We start from the raw sequence: 20,543 nt of genomic DNA, 5'->3' as shown, positions 1-20,543 counted from the left end.
AAAATTATGTCGCATTCATTTCAATTATAAAGATGTTTCAAAGTTTACAAAGTAGTTCGACGACCAAACATGTTACAACGTTTTTAAGTACAATTGAAACCTATGCGACACAAATTAAGTTAAGTCAAAAGACGCTCCACGTATGCATGTATACTCGACATCCAAGCAAGTATCAAAAATAATGTGCGGAAGCATGTATCACCTAGCGTTCAAGGACCTGAGAAAACATATAGAAAACTGTCAACGAAAAACGTTGGTGAAATCATAGGTGTATTAGTAACGTTGTTTTTGAACCACAAGATTTAATATAGTTGATTATCCAAATCGTTTGTATTCCAAAAGTATGTTCGCGAGCACCCAATTATCAAACTTAACTGTTTTGTACCCTGTTACGTAGTGTTAGAACATACACTATACTCGAAAATATATTTCATCCGCTAACGGTAGCGAACCGTCCGAATGAGGGCTCGTCAAGCCCAATGTGGTCACATAACATAAGTTCACATTTACACCCTGCAAGTGTAACTAATGATAATTGAATTGAGGCTTTTTGTTCTAACTCGCTGTGGAATGTTTGTTTTCATACTTGTGTCCAAAGCATAAAAGTATGATACGTATATGTTTCTCATCCCATAGTTTAAAAGTAAAAGTTGTTGAAAAGGTGGGACTATGATCTCACCTTGGTTGCACGAATAGTAAATTGTACTTCACAGAGTAACGTGTGCAAGAACGAATGCTAGTCTTGACCTAAATAAATAGGTTCGTATCAATATCCGTAAACACGGTTGGTTAAAGTGTTCAATTAGTCCTATGGCTCATTACGACTCGATTATAAAGCATGTGAGTCAAGTTGTCAAGTTTCATGCAAGAATCAAGTATGCAAGAAGATTAGAACGGTTTAAACAAGTATTGGTTAAGTTTGGACAAAAGTCAACTTTGGTCAAGTCAAAGTCACCAAAAAAGTCAACACGTTCGGGTCGGGTCCCGAACTATTTTTTTGAGGTTTTTAATCATATATAAGCATGTTAGAACAAGTTACATGTGAATCAGAGGTGCGTAGCATAGCAAACATTTTTCGTAAAAGTGTCACGGTGATCAGCTGCTGAACACGGCTTATGTCGTGCCGCGACATGGAATGGCCGTGCCGCGGCAATCAAATGGAGAGGGTGCCTGGTTCGTTTCAAAAGTCTAAGTCCCAAACTAAATTTCATTCAAACACATTTAACGAACCGTAAACATTCAAGGCACGTATCTTATATCGTTGGAAAGGTAATTTGACAAGGAACACAACTAAACACATTTTATCAATCAAAATTATCATTTGCAATAATCGAATTTCCAAATTGAATGATCAATTAATGCCCATCATTAATGCTTCAAATTCATAAATGCACATTTATGATTCGGGAATTAAATGCACACATATGATACGCCGTTTCGTAGGTAATTATGCATACAATACAACTAAACACTTACAAACCACATTGCAAAGCATTCAATGCATCAAAAATCCATTTTACTTCTATCAAACCCTAACTCAAAATCATAAATTTAGCAATTATGTTTATGGAGTCTTTCTAAGTCAACCTACACATCAAATTGAAGCTAGTGATGCTAGTAACACATTTAATACATGCACTTTTAACATCTAACAACATTTAGGCAAACAAATCACAAGATCAAACACACCAAATTTCAAATTCATGCTAGTTACTTAAAATAACAAGATCGAGCATATAAATCACATATTCATGTTAGACTTGAGCCATAGACACTAATTAATACTTTTATAAGTTAAAAACATCAAGAACCCAAAATCTAGTGTTTTTAGAAAGTTACCCAAATGCAATAAAGTTGGTATGGATTCGGAGAGGAAGATGAAAGGATTCCAAATATGTAATTTGTTTGAGTTGATGCTTGCTAGATCTTGAATCTTTGATTTGGTGTTTGAGAGAATAAAGTGGAAGTAGTAAAAGAGTGAGGAGGTGAATGAGTGGAAGGGGTGATGGTTTGACCATTTGACCTAGTAACATCTTTGGTCATTTTGAAAGTCTAGTCCCTCGAGTTTGAATCGGGTGCGTGAATCACCTAAACGAGATATTTTAAAATGCGTATTAACGGAGGATGTTATAATTATATAACGGACTTTAAAATAGTATAACGGAAGGTAAACGGAAAAAGGCGGGATGTTACATTACCTACTCATTAAAAGAAATTTCGTCCCGAAATTTAAGTAGGCGTAGTAGCCGTAGTTTTTTCCTCGGGATCTTGCTTTTCAAAATCCACGAATAATTGAGGGTATTTCTTTTGTATTTGATCTTGCCTTTCCCAAGTAAACTCGGGTCCTCTTTTGGCATTCCAACGGGCCTTGACAATTGAAATTTGGCCCTATTTTAGCGTTTTAACGGAGTGATCCACAATTTCAACCGGTTCTTCCACAAAGCGGAGTTTTTCATCGATAGTAAGTTCCTCGAGAGGGATGACGAGTTCGGGTTCGACAAAACACTTTTTCAAGTTTGACACATGGAAAGTAGGATGAACGGAGCTCAGTTAAGACGGAAGATCTAAACGATAAGCAACGGTTCCAACACGCTCCAAGATTTCGAAAGGACCAATATACCGCGGATTTAGCTTTCCACGTTTTCCGAAACGAATTACACCTTTCCAAGGTGCGACTTTTAACATTACGCGGTCACCAACTTAGAATTCGAGGTCATTGCGTCTAATGTCGGTATAGCTCTTTTGACGACTACGGGCCATCCTAAGCCTATCTCGGATTTGAACGATCTTCTCGGTTGTTTCATGAATGAGTTCGGGTCCGGTGATTTGTGTGTCGCCTACTTCGGCCCAACAAAGAGGAGAACGAGATTTGCAGCCATATAACGCTTCAAAAGGTGTGGCTTTAATACTCGTGTGATAACTATTGTTGTAAGAGAACTCGGCTAGTGGCAAATGCTTGTCCCAAGCTTTTCCAAAATCGACAACACAAGCTCGTAACATGTCTTTCAAAGTTTGAATCGTGCGTTCGCTTTGTCCATCGGTTTGTGGATGATACGCAGTGCTCATGTCTAATCGTGTTCTCAATGCTTCTTATAAAGTACGCCAAAATCTAGAAACAAAACGGCCATCTTGATCGGAAATAATCGATAATGGTACACCGTGACGAGCTACGATCTCTTTAATGTAAAGTTGTGCAAGTTTCTCCATTTTGTCGGTTTCCTTCTTGGCAAGGAAGTGAGCGGATTTGGTGAGACGGTCTACAATAACCCAAATAGTATCATAACCGCTTGCCGTTCTTGGTAGTTTTGTGATAAAATTCATCGTTATTCTTTCCCACTTCCATTGCGGGATTTCAGGTTGTTGAAGTAATCCGGATGGTCTTTGATCTTCGGCTTTGAATTTAGAGCAAGTTAGGCACCTTCCAACATAAGTAGCGACGTCTCTTTTAATGTTCGGCCACCAATATTGTTCTTTAAGGTCGTGGTATATCTTATTGGTACCGGGGTGAATCGAATATCTTGACTTATGGGCTTCGTCTAAAATAAGGCTTCGTAAGTCCCCATAACTAGTCACCCAAATTCTTCCGACGAAATATCGAAGTCCGGTCACTTTAACTTCGAATCGTGAGGTGAGGATGTTCAAGCGTTCAAGAGATATGTTTTCATCCTTAAGAGCTTCATCTTAGGCTACACGAATTTAGTTATTGAGATTGGTGTGGATGGTGATGTTTAAAGCTCAGACACGAAGAGGCACCGCTCTTTCCTTTCGACTTAAGGCATCAACTACTACATTTGCCTTTCCGGGGTGATAACGAAGCTCACAATCGTAATCGTTTAAGGTTTCAATCCACCGTCGTTGTCTCATGTTTAGTTGCTTTTGATCGAAGATGTGTTAAAGGCTTTTGTGATCGGTGAAGATAGTACTCTTGGTTCCATAAAGGTAGTGTCTCCACATTTTGAGTGCAAAGACAACGGCTCCGAGTTCGAGATCATGTGTCGTGTAGTTCCGTTCATGAATTTTTAGTTGTCGAGAGGCATAAGCAATGACTTTCTTTCGTTGCGTCAATACACACCCAATACCATGTTTCGAGGCATCACAATATACAACAAAATCATCATTGCCCTCTGGAAGTGACAAGATAGGAGTGGTGGTTAGCTTTGTCTTCAAGATTTGAAACGCGGATTCTTGTTCGGTTGCCCAAATGAATTTCTTTCTCTTGTGAGTTAACGCGGTTGGAGGACGAGCGACCAAAGAGAAATCCTTGATGAATCTACGATAGTATCCGGCGAGACCCAAGAATTGTCGAATGTGAGTAGGAGTAGTAGGGGTTTCCCATTTGCTAATGGCTTCGATTTTTGCGGGATCGACCTTAATGCCTTGGTCGCTTACGACATGACCGAGAAATTGAACTTCCTTCAACCAAAATTCACACTTGGAGAATTTGGCATAGAGTCTTTCTTGTCTCAAGAGTTCGAGCATAAGTCGAAGGTGTTGTTCGTGCTCTTCTTCGCTTTTAGAATAGACCAAGATATCATCGATGAATACAATAACGAACTTGTCGAGATACGGTTTGCACACGCGGTTCATAAGATCCATGAACATCGCCGGTGCATTAGTGAGACCAAATGGCATTACAAGAAATTCGTAACTACCATAATGAGTCCGGAAGGCGGTTTTGGAGACATCTTCCCCCTTAACCCTTAGTTGATGATAACCCGAACGGAGGTCGATTTTCAAATATACACAAGACTCTTGTAGTTGATCAAAGAGGTCATCGATGCGTGGAAGAGGATATCGATTCTTAACCGTCAATTTATTTAGTTTACGATAATCAATGCACATTCGTAGGGATTCATCTATCTTCTTAACGAACAAAATCGGAGCACCCCATGGTGAATGGCTAGGTTGGATGAAACCACGGTTAAGTAGTTCTTGGATTTGACTTTGCAATTCTTGCATTTCGGATAGAGCAAGCCTATACGGTGCACGTGCTATGGGTGCGTCTTTCGGAATAAGATCGATTTGAAATTCGACCGGTCGATGAGGCGGAAGACCCGGCAATTTGTCGGGAAATACATCGAAATATTCACTAACAATTGGCACATCGTCGATGAGATTCTCATCGGTCTTGACTTTCTTAACGTGGGCTAGGATCACGAAACAACCTTTACGAAGGTATTTTTCAACTTTTAGGCAGGAGACGAGATTGAGTCCGGTGCAACTCTTATCGCCATAGACAATCAAGGGTTCACCATTCTCGATAGGAATTTGAATCGCTTTAAGATCGCAAAGTATGTGAGATTTAGTTTTGGCTAACCAATCCATACCAATTATTACATCGAAGCTCCCTAGTTCTATAGGTATCAAGTCAATTTCAAACTCTTTACCCATTAAGTTTAACGTACATCCTCGATAAAATTTGTCGGCCCTCAATAGTTTTTCATTGGCCACTTCAATGGTATAAGTGGTATCTAGTGGGAGTGGTGTAGTGCTAAAATAATGAGTCAAAGTCTTGGATACAAAACTCTTATCGGCACCCGAATCGAATAAGCAAGAGACATAAGAATTGTTGAGAAGAAACGTACCCGTGACTAGCTCATTGTCATCTCGGGCTTCCTCGGTATTGATGTTGAAAGCTCAGCCGCGTATATTGGGGTTAGCGTTCTTCTTTGGGCACACATTCCTATAATGACCCGGTTGGCCACATTCATAGCAAACACCCGGTTTTGGTGCATTGGGCCCCTTTTGAGCAACGGGGGCGGTATTTCTACAATCGTGGGCCAAATGACCACTTCTTTGGCACCGGTGGCAAAACGGCTTGTCACATTCACCATAGTGATGTTTGTGGAATTTGTTGCAAAAAGGTTTATTTCCGACATAACTTTTCTTGCCGTTGGAGGTGAAAGGTTTCTTGGAGGGGTTGTTGTTGTTGTTGTTGTTGTTGTTGTTGTTGTTGTTGTAGTTGCTTGATTGAGTGGCTTTCCATTTCCTTTTGTTGCCACCCGATTTATCCTCGGCCTTTGGTGCCGGTACAACAATTTCATCCACCGTTTTTATCAATTTGCGGGCCATCTTCAAAGCTTCTTGATGATTAGCGGGTTTGGATGACATTACCCCGTGTTTGATGCTCTTTGGAAGACCATCCATATAAAGTTCAACTCTTAGTGACTCGGGGTTCACGAGGTTTGGGCACATTAAGGATAGCTCGGCGAACCCTTGATTGTAAGCCTTGAGGTCATTTCCGACCGCTTTTAAAGTTCTTAGCTCTTGTTCAAGCTTGCGACTCTCTTCACGCGGGAAGTATTCGATGATCATCTTTTCTTTCAAATTGGGCCAAGAGAGAGCGTGGGCTTCATCGGTACCCACCGATTGTACATACGTGTTCCACCACGTGAGAGCGATACCGATGAAAGTGTGGGTGGAATATTTGACCTTGTTTTGGTCCCGGTAACCGCTTATGCTAAAAACGGCTTCCGTTTGCTCAAACCATCGAGTGAGAGCAACCGGTCCTCTGGTCCCATCGAAAGTATGAGGTTTTCACCCCATGAAAGCTTTGTAGGAGCATCCCTCGTTTGAGTTACCAGCTCCATTGTTGTTGTTGTTGTTGTTGTTGTTGTTGTTGTTGTTGTTGTTGTTGTTGTTGTGGTTGTTGTTATTGTTGTTGTTGTTGTTGGATGAGTGTCTGACCATGGCCGCATCTACGGCGGTGGCTATCATGCGTTGAAGAGCTTGTTTGGGAGTTTCATTGCGTGGAACCCGGCGATGAGGCATTGTTCCTTCAAAACACAATGATATCGTTGATTAGTATTCTTAATAATACTAACCGTGATATGGAATAAGGATAGAGAGAAAATTTTCCTTGACTCGCCTTAAATTTTTTATGTCATAATGTCGGAACATGCATATGAGTCACCGTAATATAATCCCGGCAATTATATTACCCTATTTCATATGTGCATTCGACATTATTTCATATAGTCAAGGTGGCGTGTCAATCAAATTAAGCAACGTGAGATTAAGATGGAATAAGAGTTAGATATGAATAGAAGAGTTCGAGTATAAATGCACAAGTAGTCAAGTAATTCCTACTTCAAGTCTATATACCGGTTGTAGTCTAGACTCACTAATGTACCCTATGACTCGGGGTTGACACCAATGAACTCTAAATCCCTACAACTAACGCTCTGATACCATCTGTAGCGTCTCGACAAAATCGTCATTGACGGCGCCGTCTACTTAGGTCCCGTTACGTGGTTATAAGTCTTTAAAACAACATTCGACCAAAAATATGTCGCATTCATTTCAATTATAAAGATGTTTCAAAGTTTACAAAGTTGTTCAACGACCAAACATGTTACAACATTTTTAAGTACAATTGAAACCTATGCGAAACAAATTAAGTTAAGTCAAAAGACGCTCCACGTATGCATGTATACTCGACATCCAAGCAATTATAAAAAATAACGTGCGGAAGCATGTATCACCTAGCGTTCAAGGACCTGAGAAAACATATAGAAAAATGTCAACGAAAAACGTTGGTGAAATTGTAGAGACCCGTCCTAATCTATCCGGATGAAGTCCATATCGATTATAAATGATTCACAACAGTTGATTACATCACGAAATACTTGACCTCTATATGATACATTTTACAAACATTGCATTCGTTTTTGAAAAAACAATCTTTCATTACATCGAAAGTTGACGGCAGGCATATCATTTCATAATATATCTAACTATAATTGACTTAATAATAATCTTGATGAACGCAACGACTCAAATGCAACGTCTTTTGAAATATGTCATGAATGACTCCAAGTAATATCTCTAAGATGAGCAAATGCACAGAGAAAGATTTCTTTCATACCTAAGAATAAACATGCTTTAAAGTGTCAACCAAAAAGTTGGTGAGTTCATTAGTTTAACATAAATAATCATTTCCACCATTTTAATACACCACAAGAATTTTCATTTCTCATAAATATATGTCCCATGCATAGAGACAAAAATAATCATTCATATGGTGAACACCTAGTAACCGACATTAACAAGATACATATAAGAATATCCCCTATCATTCTGGGAAATCCTTCAGACATGATAAAAATGAATTCGAAGTACTAAAGCATCCGGTACTTTGGATGGGGTTCGTTAGGCCCAATAGATCTATCTTTAGGATTCGCGTCAATTAGGCGTGCACTAATTCTCAAAATTAGTGATGTTCCCTAATTCTTAGGCTACCAAGCAAAAAGAGGCATATTCGGCTTCGATCATTTAACCATATAATGTAGTTTCAATTACTTGTGTCTATTTCATAAAACAGTTATAAAAACAGCGCATGTATTCTCAGTTCCAAAAATATATATTGCAAAAGCATTTAAAAAGGGAGTAATGAAACTCACCTAATATATTTTGTAGTAAAAATACATATGACGACAATTAACAACTGAACAATGCAGGGTTGGCCTCGGATTCACGAACCTATATCATTCGTATATATATTAACACACGTAATTGTAATCGACTAATTATATATATATTATTAGTTATGATATAATTTTTATATTACTAATTTATCTACTTCATTATATATTCATTTTATATATGAAAATATTTATATATTTAAAATATGGGCATTAAATATATTTTTATATAATTAATCTTTTATTTACAAAGTACCAATTATAATAGTACTAAAATAAGTATAATGATAATAAAAATAATTTTAATAGTACTAATAATAATAATAATAATCCTAATCATTTTAATAATAATAATAATAGTTATACTAGTAGTAAAATGATATAGTTATATTTTAAATGATATTGGTAATAACATTAATAATAATGAATTTCATATTTGTATCTATAGTAATAATAAATGGATTCCTATCATAATACTTATGTTTGTAATAATAATAATCTTAGTAATTATAATACTAATAATAATAACAATAATAATAATAATAATAATAATAATAATAATAATAATAATAATAATAATAATAATAATAATAATAATATTCCTAATACCTAGTAATAATAATACTAACAAAATTAATAGTTGATAATAACAGTAACAATAACAATATTAAGCATAAAAATAATAATTTTAATCATAATATTAACTAGTGGCAATAATAATAGAATTATTAGGAAAAAAAAAACTACCTCAATGTGATAAGCCTTTTAAAAAAATAAACGCCCACGCCCGGGCTTGAACCCGTGACCTCTCGTTTACCCGCCACATGAAATGTCCCGTTCTTATTGATTAAAAACGTTCCATATTAATTAATTTCGTTTTGAGGTTTTGACCTCTATATGAGACGTTTTTCAAAGACTGCATTCATTTTTAAAACAAACCATAACCTTTATTTCATAAATAAAGGTTTAAAAAGCTTTACGCAGATTATCAAATAATGATAATCTAAAATATCTTGTTTACACACGACCATTACATAAAGGTTTACAATACAAATATGTTACATCGAAATCAGTTTCTTGAATGCAGTTTTTACACAATATCATACAAACATGGACTCCAAATCTTGTCCTTATTTTAGTATGCAACAGCGGAAGCTCTTAGTATTCACCTGAGAATAAATATGCTTTAAACGTCAACAAAAATGTTGGTGAGTTATAGGTTTAACCTATATATATCAAATCGTAACAATAGAACACAAGATTTCATATTATAATACACATCCCATACATAGAGATAAAAATCATTCATATGGTGAACACCTGGTAACCGACATTAACAAGATGCATATATAAGAATATCCCCATCATTCCGGGACACCCTTCGGATATGATATAAATTTCGAAGTACTAAAGCATCCGGTACTTTGGATGGGGTTTGTTAGGCCCAATAGATCTATCTTTAGGATTCGCGTCAATTAGGGTGTCTGTTCCCTAATTCTTAGATTACCAGACTTAATAAAAAGGGGCATATTCGATTTCGATAATTCAACCATAGAATGTAGTTTCACGTACGTGTGTCTATTTTGTAAATCATTTATAAAACCTGCATGTATTCTCATCCCAAAAATATTAGATTTTAAAAGTGGGACTATAACTCACTTTCACAGATTTTTACTTCGTCGGGAAGTAAAACTTGACCACTGGTTGATTCACGAACCTATAACAATATATACATATATATCAAAGTATGTTCAAAATATATTTACAACATTTTTAATACATTTTGATGTTTTAAGTTTATTAAGTCAGCTGTCCTCGTTAGTAACCTACAACTAGTTGTCCACAGTTAGATGTACAGAAATAAATTGATAAATATTATCTTGAATCAATCCACGACCCAGTGTATATGTATCTCAGTATTGATCACAACTCAAACTATATATATTTTGGAATCAACCTCAACCCTGTATAGCTAACTCCAACATTCACATATAGAGTGTTTATGGTTGTTCCGAAATATATATAGATGTGTCGACATGATAGGTCGAAACATTGTAAATGTGTCTATGGTATCTCAAGATTACATAATATACAATACAAGTTGATTAAGTTATGGTTGGAATAGATTTGTTGCCAATTTTCACGTAGCTAAAATGAGAAAAATTATCCAATCTTGTTTTACCCATAACTTCTTCATTTTAAATCCGTTTTGAGTGAATCAAATTGCTATGGTTTCATATTGAACTCTATTTTATGAATCTAATCAGAAAAAGTATAGGTTTATAGTTGGAAAAATAAGTTACAAGTCATTTTTGTAAAGGTAGTCATTTCAGTCGAAAGAACGACGTCTAGATGACCATTTTAGAAAACATACTTCCACTTTGAGTTTAACCATGATTTTTGGATATAGTTTCATGTTCATGATAAAAATCATTTTTCCAGAATAACAACTTTTAAATCAAAGTTTATCATAGTTTTTAATTAACTAACCCAAAACAGCCCGCGGTGTTACTATGACGGCGTAAATCCGGTTTTACGGTGTTTTTCATGTTTCCAGGTTTTAAATTATTAAGTTAGCATATCATATAGATATAGAACATGTGTTTAGTTAATTTTAAAAGTCAAGTTAGAAGGATTAACTTTTATTTGCGAACAAGTTTAGAATTAACTAAACTATGTTCTAGTGATTACAAGTTTAAACCTTCGAATAAGATAGCTTTATATGTATGAATCGAATGATTTTATGAATATCATTACTACCTCAAGTTCCTTGGATAAACCTACTGGAAATGAGAAAAATGGATCTAGCTTCAAAGGATCCTTGGATGGCTTGAAAGTTCTTGAAGCAGAATCATGACACGAAAACAATTTCAAGTAAGATTTCCACTCGAAATAAGATTGTTATAGTTATAGAAATTGAATTAATCTTTGAATATGATTATTACCTTGTATTAGAAATATAACCTAATTTAATTAACAAAGGTTTCTTGATCTTGGATGATTACTTGGAATGAATTTAGAAAACTTGGAAGTAAACTTGCAATCTTGGAAGTATTCTTGATTTTATGAAACTAGAACTTTTGGAATTTATGAAGAACACTTAGAACTTGAAGATAGAACTTGAGAGAGATCAATTAGATGAAGAAAATTGAAGAATGAAAGTGTTTGTAGGTGTTTTTGGTCGTTGGTGTATGGATTAGATATAAAGGATATGTAATTTTGTTTTCATGTAAATAAGTCATGAATGATTACTCATATTTTTGTAATTTTATGAGATATTTCATGCTAGTTGCCAAATGATTGTTCCCACATGTGTTAGGTGACTCAAATGGGCTGCTAAGAGCTGATCATTGGAGTGTATATACCAATAGTACATACATCTAAAATCTGTGTATTGTACGAGTACGAATACGGGTGCATACGAGTAGAATTGTTGATGAAACTGAACGAGGATGTAATTGTAAGCATTTTTGTTAAGTAGAAGTATTTTGATAAGTGTCTTGAAGTCTTTCAAAAGTGTATGAATACATATTAAAACACTACATGTATATACATTTTAACTGAGTCGTTAAGTCATCGTTAGTCGTTACATGTAAATGTTGTTTTGAAACCTTTAGGTTAACGATCTTGTTAAATGTTGTTAACCCATTGTTTATTATAACAAATGAGATGTTAAATTGTTATATTATCATGATATTATGATATATAATATATCTTAGTATGATATAAATACAGTTAAATGTCGTTACAACGATAATCGTTACATATATGTCTCGTTTTGAAATCATTAAGTTAGTAGTCTTATTTTTACATATGTATTTCATTGTTAATACACTTAATAATATATTTACTTATCATTTAACATAATTAACCAAGTGTATTAATATCTTAATATGATTCATATGTACCTAGTAAGACGTTGTTATAACGATAATCGTTATATATATCGTTTTCGAGTTTCTTAATTTAATAGTCTCATTTTTATGTATATAACTCATTGTTAAAATAACTAATGAGATACATACTTATAATAAAATCATGTTAACTATATATATAACCATATATATGTCATCGTATAGTTTTTACAAGTTTTAACGTTCGTGAATCACCGGTCAACTTGGGTGGTCAATTGTCTATATGAAACCTATTTCAATTAATCAAGTCTTAACAAGTTTGATTGCTTAACATGTTGGAAACACTTAATCATGTAAATAACAATTTCATTTAATATATATATAAACATGGAAAAGTTCGGGTCACTACCGTACCTACCCGTTAAATAAATTTCGTCCCGAAATTTTAAGCAGTTGGAGGTGTTGACGTATCTTCTGGAAATAAATGCGGGTATTTCTTCTTCATCTGATCTTCACGCTCCCAGGTGAACTCGGGTCCTCTACGAGCATTCCATCGAACCTTAACAATCGGTATCTTGTTTTGTTTAAGTCTCTTAACCTCACGATCCATTATTTCGACGGGTTCTTCAATGAATTGAAGTTTTTCATTGATTTGGATTTCGTCCAACGGAATAGTGAGATCTTCTTTAGCAAAACATTTCTTCAAATTTGAGACGTGGAAAGTGTTATGTACAGCCACGAGTTGTTGAGGTAGCTCCAGTTGGTAAGCTACTGGTCCGACACGATCTATAATCTTGAATGGTCCAATGTACCTTGGATTTAGTTTCCCCCGTTTACCAAATCGAACAACGCCTTTCCAAGGTGAAACCTTAAGCATGACCATTTCTCCAATTTCAAACTCTATATCTTTTCTTTTACTGTCCGCGTAGCTCTTTTGTCGACTCTGGGCGGTTTTCAATCTTTGTTGAATTTGGATGATTTTCTCGGTAGTTTCTTGTATTATCTCCGGACCCGTAATCTGTCTATCCCCCACTTCACTCCAACAAATCGGAGACCTGCACTTTCTACCATAAAGTGCTTCAAACGGCGCCATCTCAATGCTTGAATGGTAGCTGTTGTTGTAGGAAAATTCTGCTAACGGTAGATGTCGATCCCAACTGTTTCCGAAATCAATAACACAAGCTCGTAGTATGTCTTCAAGCGTTTGTATCATCCTTTCGCTCTGCCCATCAGTTTGTGGATGATAGGCAGTACTCATGTCTAGACGAGTTCCCAATGCTTGCTGTAATGTCTGCCAGAATCTTGAAATAAATCTGCCATCCCTATCAGAGATAATAGAGATTGGTATTCCATGTCTGGAGACGACTTCCTTCAAATACAGTCGTTCTAACTTCTCCATCTTGTCATCTTCTCTTATTGGCAGGAAGTGTGCTGACTTGGTGAGACGATCAACTATTACCCAAATAGTATCATAACCACTTGCAGTCCTTGGCAATTTAGTAATGAAATCCATGGTAATGTTTTCCCATTTCCATTCCGGGATTTCAGTTTGTTGTAGTAGACCTGATGGTTTCTGATGTTCAGCTTTGACCTTAGAACACGTCAAACATTCTCCTACATATTTAGCAATATCGGCTTTCATACCTGGCCACCAAAAATGTTTCTTAAGATCCTTGTACATCTTCCCCGTTCCAGGATGTATTGAGTATCTGGTTTTATGAGCTTCTCTAAGTACCATTTCTCTCATATCTCCAAATTTTGGTACCCAAATTCTTTCAGCCCTATACCGGGTTCCGTCTTCCCGAATATTAAGATGCTTCTCCGATCCTTTGGGTATTTCATCCTTTAAATTTCCCTCTTTTAAAACTCCTTGTTGCGCCTCCTTTATTTGAGTAGTAAGGTTAGTGTGAATCATTATATTCATAGATTTTACTCGAATGGAATCTCTGTCCTTTCTGCTCAAGGCGTCGGCTACCACATTTGCCTTTCCCGGGTGGTAACGAATCTCAAAGTCGTAATCATTCAATAATTTAATCCACCTACGCTGCCTCATATTCAGTTGTTTCTGATTAAATATGTGTTGAAGACTTTTGTGGTCGGTATATATAATACTTTTGACCCCATATAAGTAGTGCCTCCAAGTCTTTAATGCAAAAACAACCGTGCCTAATTCCACATCATGCGTCGTATAATTTTGCTCGTGAATCTTCAATTGTCTAGACGCATAAGCAATCACCTTCGTCCGTTGTATTAATACACAACCGAGACCTTGCTTTGATGCGTCACAATAAATCACAAAATCATCATTCCCTTCAGGCAATGACAATATAGGTGCCGTAGTTAGCTTTTTCTTCAATAATTGAAACGCCTTCTTTTGTTCATCCTTCCATTCAAATTTCTTCGCTTTATGCGTTAATGCAGTCAAGGGTTTTGCTATTTTGGAGAAATCTTGGATGAATCTTCTGTAGTAACCAGCCAATCCTAAAAATTGACGTATATGCTTCGGAGTTTTTGGGGTTTCCCACTTTTCAACGGTTTCGATCTTTGCCGGGTCCACCTGGATACCTTCTTTGTTCACTATGTGACTGAGGAATTGAACTTCTTCCAACCAAAATGCACACTTTGAAAACTTAGCGTAAAGTTTTTCTTTCCTCAATACTTCTAGCACTTTTCTCAAATGTTCTTCGTGCTCTTGATCATTCTTTGAGTAAATAAGTATGTTATCGATGAAAACAATGACAAACTTGTCAAGATATGGCCCACACACTCGGTTCATAAGGTCTATGAACACAGCTGGTGCGTTAGTCAATCCAAACGGCATAACCATAAACTCGTAATGACCATAACGCGTCCTAAAAGCAGTTTTTGGAATATCAACCTCCTTTACTCGCATTTGATGATATCCAGAACGTAAATCGATCTTCGAATAAACCGACGAGCCTTGTAGTTGATCAAATAAGTCGTCAATTCTCGGCAGTGGATAACAGTTTTTGATGGTAAGTTTGTTCAACTCTCTGTAGTCAATACACAACCTAAATGTACCATCCTTCTTCTTGACAAACAAAACAGGAGCTCCCCATGGTGATGTGCTTGGTCGAATGAAACCATGTTCTAATAGTTCTTGCAGTTGGCTTTGCAGTTCTTTCATCTCGCTGGGTGCGAGTCTATAAGGAGCACGAGCTATTGGTGCAGCTCCTGGTACAAGATCTATTTGAAATTCAACAGATCGAAATGGAGGTAGTCCCGGTAATTCTTTCGGAAATACATCGGGAAATTCTTTTGCGACGGGAACATCATTGATGCTCTTTTCTTCAGTTTGTACTTTCTCGACGTGTGCTAGAACAGCATAGCAACCTTTTCTTATTAGTTTTTGTGCCTTCAAATTACTAATAAGATGTAGCTTCGTGTTGCCCTTTTCTCCGTACACCATTAAGGGTTCTCCTTCTTCTCGTACAATGCGAATTGCATTTTTATAACATACGATCTCTGCTTTCACCTTCTTCAGCCAGTCCATGCCAACTATTACATTAAAACTCCCTAACTCTACTGGTATCAAATCAATCTTAAATATTTCGCTACCCAGTTTAATTTCTCGATTCCGGCATATATTATCTGCTGAAATTAATTTACCGTTTGCTAATTCGAGTAAAAATTTACTATCCAACGGCGTCAATGGACAACTTAATTTAGCACAAAAATCTCTACTCATATAGCTTCTATCCGCACCTGAATCAAATAAAACGTAAGCAGATTTATTGTCAATAAGAAACGTACCCGTAACAAGCTCCGGGTCTTCCTGTGCCTCTATCGCATTAATATTGAAAACTCTTCCACGGCCTTGTCCATTCGTGTTCTCCTGGTTCGGGCAATTTCTAATAATGTGGCCCGGTTTTCCACATTTATAACAAACTACATTGGCATAACTTGCTCCGACACTACTTGCTCCGCCATTACTCGTTCCGACACCATTTGTTCCTTTTGTTCTGTTAACCCCTGGTCCTTAGACCTCGCACTTCACCGCGCTATGACCATTTCTTTTACACTTGTTGCAAAATTTGGTGCAGAACCCCGAGAGATACTTTTCACACCTTTGGCATAGCTGCTTCTGATTGTTGCTGTTGTTGCGGTTGTTATTGTTGTTGGGATGATTGTTGTAGTTGCTGTTGTTGTTATTGTTGTTGTTGTTGTTGTTGTTGTTGTTGTTGTTGTTGTTGTTGTTGTTGTTGTTGTTGTTGTTGTTGTTGTTGTTGTTGTTGTTGTTGTTGTTGTTGTTGTTGTTGTTGTTGTTGTTGTTGTTGTTGTTGTTGTTGTTGTTGGGCCGTTTGTTGTAGTTGCGATTGATGTTGTGATTGTTGGGATAATTGTTGCGATTATTGTTGTAATTGCTGTTGTTGTTGTATTGGTGATTCTTATCACCGTTTTCCTCCCACTTTCTTTTGACTTGCTTCACATTGGCCTCTTTAGCCATCTGTTCTTTAATTCTTTCCTCAATCTGATTCACTAGTTTGTGAGCCATTCTACATGCCTGTTGTATGGAGGCGGGCTCGTATGAACTTATATCTTCTTGGATTCTTTCTGGTAATCCTTTCACAAACGCGTCAATCTTCTCTTCCTCATCTTCGAACGCTCCCAGACACAATAGGCACAATTTTGTGAATCGTCTTTCGTACGTGGTAATATCAAATCCTTGGGTTCCTAACCCTCTAAGTTCTATCTTGAGCTTATTGACCTCGGTTCTGGGACGGTACTTCTCGTTCATCAAGTGCTTGAATGCTGACCACGGTAGTGCGTACGCATCATCTTGTCTCACTTGCTCTAGATAGGTATTCCACCATGTTAACGCAGAACCTGTGAAGGTATGCGTAGCGTACTTCACTTTGTCCTCTTCAGTACACTTACTTATGGCAAACACCGATTCGACCTTCTCGGTCCACCGTTTCAATCTGATCGGTCCTTCGGTTCCATCAAATTCCAAAGGTTTGCAGACAGTGAATTCTTTGTAGGTGCATCCTACACGATTTCCTGTACTGCTAGATCTAAGGTTATTGTTGGTATGTAGCGCAGCCTGTACTGCGGCTATGTTTGAAGCTAGAAAAGTACGGAATTCTTCTTCATTCATATTCACGGTTTGTCGAGTAGTCGGTGCCATTTCCTTCAAAATAGTCAAATGGAACAAGTTAATCATACAGAATATTAAGAGTAGTTAATAATATTTCGTAGCATAATATGAACTCATTTATAAAAGCTTTTTCTTCATATTAGCGTTTTATAAGTTTAAATTCGGGTAGTACCTACCCGTTAAGTTCATACTTAGTAGCTAATATACAATTCAACTAATACAATTCTATATGAAAAACTGATTATAATAATATTTCGCGTTCAAACTTTTATACAATATTTTACAAACTTACAATACCGCTTATTTTACATAAAGCATGAAATATAGCACACAATAACTTTGATACAAGATAGTTGTGAAGATAATTCTAGCTAGTACACAAGTCGTTCAGCAAAGGCAATAAAGACACGTAATTCATACGTCCAGAAACAAGTCATGCATTCTGGTTTTACTAGGACTACATCCCATCCTTGGTCTTGTGGAACATAACCGTTATGGCCGTTGATAAGACAGCGTGTTGTAACGTCGTCAAAGGGACGAGGGTTACGTAATGACCAACAGTCTCGTAATAACCTAAAAATCTCATTTATTACCCCAATTACCGACTCCGTCACTTGTGGGAACGTTTTGTTTAATAGTTGTAGCCCGATGTTCTTTTTCTCACTTTGGTGAGAAGCGAACATTACTAACCCGTAAGCATAACATGCTTCTTTATGCTGCATGTTAGCCGCTTTTTCTAAATCACGAAGTCCTATATTCGGATATATTGAGTCAAAATTATTTCTTAACCCGTTGCGTAAAATAGCATTTGGGTTCCCCGTAATATATGTGTCAAAGTAAACACATCGTAACTTATGGATTTCCCAATGTGATATCCCCCATCTTTCGAACGAAAGCCTTTTATAAACCAAGGAATTCTTGGAACGTTCTTCGAATGTCTTACAAACTGATCTCGCATTAAATAGTTGTGCCGAGGAATTCTGACCGACTCTAGACAAGATTTCATCAATCATGTCTCCGGGTAGGTCTCTTAAAATATTGGGTTGTCTATCCATTTTGTGTTTTTATCTATAAAATAGACAAGAGTTAGATTCATAAAAAAAATACTTATTAATACAAGCAATTTTTACATATATCATAAAGCATAAGCACACTATATTACATATATTACACCATACGAATACAACTATCTTATTCCGACTCGCTCGTTTCTTCTTCTTCGATTTTGGTTCGTTTTGCCAAGTTTCTAGGGATATATGATGTTCCCCTAATACAAGCTGTCGTTTTCCACAACGGTTTAGAAAAACCTGGTGGTTTAGAGGTTCCCGGGTCATTGTTACAACTTAAGGGCTTCGGGGGTTGACGATACATGTAAAGTTAATCGGGGTTGGAATTAGATTTCTCTATTTTTATGCCCCTTCCCTTATTATTTTCTTTTGCCTTTTTAAATTCAGTTGGGGTAATTTCTATAACATCATCAGAATTCTCGTCGGAATCCGATTCATCGGAGAATTGGTAATCCTCCCAATATTTTGCTTCCTTGGCGGAAACACCATTGACCATAATTAACCTTGGTCGGTTGGTTGAGGATTTTCTTTACTTAACCGTTTTATTATTTCCCCCACCGGTTCTATTTCCTCCTCCGGTTCCTCCTCTTCCGGTTCTGATTCTTCTTCCGGTTCTGATTCTTCTTCCGGTTCTTCTTCGGGAACTTGTGAATCAGTCCAATATATATTCGACTCTTCGTTATTATTAGGTGAGTCAATGGGATTTGTGCTAGAGGTAGATATCTATCACACAATATCAAACATGTTAAGATATTAATATATCACATAATATATACATGTTAATAATATATAGTTTCCAACAAAAATGTTAAGCAATCATTTTTAAAGAAAACACGGTCGAAGTCCAGACTCGCTAATGCATCCTAACAAACTCGATAAGACACACTAATGCAAATTTTCTGGTTCTCTATGACCAACGCTCGGATACCAACTGAAATGTTCCGTTCTTATTGATTAAAAACGTTCCATATTAATTGATTTCGTTGCGAGGTTTTGACCTCTATATGAGACGTTTTTCAAAGACTGCATTCATTTTTAAAACAAACCATAACCTTTATTTCATAAATAAAGGTTTAAAAAGCTTTACGAAGATTATCAAATAATGATAATCTAAAATATCGTGTTTACACACGACCATTACATAATGGTTTACAATACAAATATGTTACATCGAAATCAGTTTCTTGAATGCAGTTTTTACACAATATCATACAAACATGGACTCCAAATCTTGTCCTTATTTTAGTATGCAACAGCAGAAGCTCTTAGTATTCACCTGAGAATAAACATGCTTTAAACGTCAACAAAAATGTTGGTGAGTTATAGGTTTAACCTATATATATTAAATCGTAACAATAGACCACAAGATTTCATATTTCAATACACATCCCATAAATAGAGATAAAAATCATTCATATGGTGAACACCTGGTAACCGACATTAACAAGATGCATATATAAGAATATCCCTATCATTCCGGGATACCCTTCGGATATGATATAAATTTCGAAGTACTAAAGCATCCGGTACTTTGGATGGGGTTTGTTAGGCCCAATAGATCTATCTTTAGGATTCGCGTCAATTAGGGTGTCTGTTCCCTAATTCTTAGATTACCAGACTAAATAAAAAGGGGCATATTCGATTTCGATAATTCAACCATAGAATGTAGTTTCACGTACTTGTGTCTATTTTGTAAATCATTTATAAAACCTGCATGTATTCTCATCCCAAAAATATTAGATTTTAAAAGTGGGACTATAACTCACTTTCACAGATTTTTACTTCGTCGGGAAGTAAGACTTGACCACTGGTTGATTCACGAACCTATAACAATATATACATATATATCAAAGTATGTTCAAAATATATTTACAACATTTTTAATACATTTTGATGTTTTAAGTTTATTAAGTCAGCTGTCCTCGTTAGTAACCTACAACTAGTTGTCCACAGTTAGATGTACAGAAATAAATCGATAAATATTATCTTGAATCAATCCACGACCCAGTGTATACGTATCTCAGTATTGATCACAACTCAAACTATATATATTTTGGAATCAACCTCAACCCTGTATAGC

This window comes from Rutidosis leptorrhynchoides, chromosome 3 (genome assembly GCF_046630445.1).
Source record: "Rutidosis leptorrhynchoides isolate AG116_Rl617_1_P2 chromosome 3, CSIRO_AGI_Rlap_v1, whole genome shotgun sequence".
Taxonomy (NCBI): Eukaryota; Viridiplantae; Streptophyta; class Magnoliopsida; order Asterales; family Asteraceae; genus Rutidosis; species Rutidosis leptorrhynchoides.
The sequence above is the reverse complement of the archived record's forward strand: the minus strand, read 5'-3'. Positions refer to the sequence as shown.